This window comes from Arachis stenosperma, chromosome 10, assembly GCF_014773155.1.
Source record: "Arachis stenosperma cultivar V10309 chromosome 10, arast.V10309.gnm1.PFL2, whole genome shotgun sequence".
NCBI lineage: Eukaryota > Viridiplantae > Streptophyta > Magnoliopsida > Fabales > Fabaceae > Arachis > Arachis stenosperma.
Window position 1 is genome coordinate 12347268 of NC_080386.1, and position 2835 is coordinate 12350102.

Genomic DNA, 2835 nt, shown 5'->3' on the forward strand with positions numbered 1-2835 from the left:
AGGCTTGCCATTGCTAAACCTGTTTCTTCCACCATTATTGTTGTTGAAACCTTGTTGAGATTTCTCTTGATTCTTCCATGAGAAATTTGGGTGATTTCTCCATGAAGAATTATAGGTGTTTCCACAGGGTTCTCCTAGGTAATTCACCTCTTCCATTGAAGGGTTCTCAGGATCATAAGCTTCTTCTTCAGATGAAGCATCCTTAGTACTGCTTGGTGCATTTTGCATTCTAGACAGACTTTGAGAAATCAAATTGACTTGTTGAGTCAATATCTTGTTCTGAGCCAGAATGGCATTCAGAGCATCAATCTCAAGAACTCCTTTCTTCTGACCAGTCCCATTGTTCACAGGATTCCTTTCAGAAGTGTACATGAATTGGTTATTTGCAACCATTTCAATGAGCTCTTGAGCTTCTGTAGGCGTCTTCTTCAGATGAAGAGATCCTCCAGCAGAGCTATCCAAGGACATCTTGGATAGTTCAGACAGACCATCATAGAAAATACCTATGATGCTCCATTCAGAAAGCATGTCTGAAGGACATTTTCTGATCAATTGTTTGTATCTTTCCCAAGCTTCATAGAGGGATTCTCCATCCTTCTGTCTGAAGGTTTGGACTTCCACTCTAAGCTTACTCAATTTTTGAGGTGGAAAGAACTTTGCCAAAAAGGCATTGATTAGCTTTTCCCAAGAGTCCAGGCTTTCTTTAGGTTGAGAGTCCAACCATATTCTAGCTCTGTCTCTTACAGCAAAAGGGAATAGCATCAGTCTGTAGACCTCAGGGTCAACCCCATTAGTCTTGACTGTGTCACAGATTTGCAAGAATTCAGCTAAAAACTGATGAGGATCTTCTAATGGAAGTCCATGAAACTTGCAATTCTGTTGCATTAGAGAAACTAATTGAGGCTTAAGCTCAAAGTTGTTTGCTCCAATGGCAGGGATTGAGATGCTTCTCCCATAGAAGTCGGGAGTAGGTGCAGTAAAGTCACCCAGCACCTTCCTTGCATTGTTTGCATTGTTGTTGTTTTCGGCTGCCATGGGTTCTTCTTCTTTGAAGATTTCTGTTAGGTCCTCTACAGAGAGTTGTGCCTTAGCTTCTCTTAGCTTTTGCTTCAAGGTCCTTTCAGGTTCAGGGTCAGCTTCAACAAGAATGCCTTTGTCTTTGTTCCTGCTCATATGAAAGAGAAGAGAACAAGAAAATATGGAATCCTCTATGTCACAGTATAGAGATTCCTTAAGGTGTCAGAGGAAGAAAAATGGAAGACAGAGGTAGAAAATTCGAACTTATCAAAGAAGATGGAGTTCGAATTTTGCATTAAGGAATAGTGTTAGTCCATAAATAGAAGGATGTGAGAAGAAGGGAAGTAATTTTCGAAAATTAAGTAAAAGATTTTGAAAACATTTTGAAAAACACTTAATTGATTTTCGAAAATAAGAGTGGAAAAGAAATCAAGTGATTTTTGAAAAAGATTTTGAAATTAGAAACAAAAAAGATTTGATTGAAAACTATTTTGAAAAAGATGTGGTTAAAAAGATATGATTGGTTTTAAAAAAATGTGATTGAGAAGATATGATTTGAAAACAAATTTAAAAAAAATATGATTTGAAAACAATTTTAAAAAAGATTTGATTTTAAAAATTAATGACTTGCCTAACAAGAAAAGATATGATTCAAACATTAAACCTTTCTCAACAGAAAAGGCAACAAACTTGAGATGTTCAATCAAATCATTAATTGTTAGTAAGTATCTTTGAAAAAGGAAAGAAATTGATTTTGAAAACATTTGATTGAAAAGATATGATTTGAAAAAGATTTGATTTAGAAAAACTTTGAAAACTTGAAAAAAAATTGATTTGAAAAACAAAATCTTCCCCCTTGTGCCATCCTGGCGTTAAACGCCCAGAATGGTGCACATTCTGGCGTTTAACGCCCAAAACTCTACCCTTTTGGGCGTTAAACGCCCAACCAGGTACCCTGGCTGGCGTTTAAACGCCAGTCTGTCTTCTTCACTGGGCATTTTTGAATGCCCAGCTTTTTCTGTGTGATTCCTCTGCAGTATGTTCTGAATCTTCAATTCTCTGTATTATTGACTTGAAAAGACACAAATTAAAAATATTTTTGGATTTTTAATAATGAGGAATAATCAAAATGCAACTAAAATCAAATAACAATGCATGCAAGACACCAAACTTAGCAGTTTGTATACTATTGACACTAACAAAATGAGAATGCATATGAGAAACAACAAAACACTCAAGTCAATAGAATTCAAAGATCAAAACAAGGAAATCATCAAGAACAACTTGAAGATTAATGAAGACACATGCATGAATGCAATAAGAACAGAAACATGCAATTGACACCATACTTAAAGTGAGACACTAGACTTAAACAAGAAATATTTTTGGTTTTTATGATTTTGTAATTTTTTTGGATTTTTCGAAAATTTAAGTGAAAAGGAAAATAAAGGTATCAAAATTCTTAATGAGAATTCCAGGAATCATGCAATGTTAGTCTAAAGCTTTAGTCTAAAGGAATTAGACATGGCCGGCTAAGCTTCAGCAGGACATTGCATTCAAGAGCTAAATTGATGATGATCAATCAGCTTTGGTGATGATAAGAACATCACCTTGAAACACTAGAATTCATTCTTAAGAACTCTGAAGAAAAATAATACCTAATCTAAGCAACAAGATGAACCGTCAGTTGTCCATACACAAACAATCCCCGGCAACGGCGCCAAAAACTTGGTGCACGAAATTGTGATCACTACAATTTCGCACAACTAACCAGCAAGTGCACTGGGTCGTCCAAGTAATACCTTACGTGAGTAAGGG

At 35.8% G+C, this 2835-nt stretch overlaps 1 non-coding gene across 1 annotated transcript; it reads left to right on the forward strand.

Annotated features, from left to right (window-relative positions):
* Window positions 1-522: 522 nt before the first annotated feature.
* On the forward strand, window positions 523-630 carry LOC130958492 (small nucleolar RNA R71). The gene has a single exon (XR_009077611.1). It is a non-coding gene; the product is annotated as a small nucleolar RNA R71 (small nucleolar RNA).
* The last annotated feature ends 2205 nt before the right edge of the window (window positions 631-2835 follow it).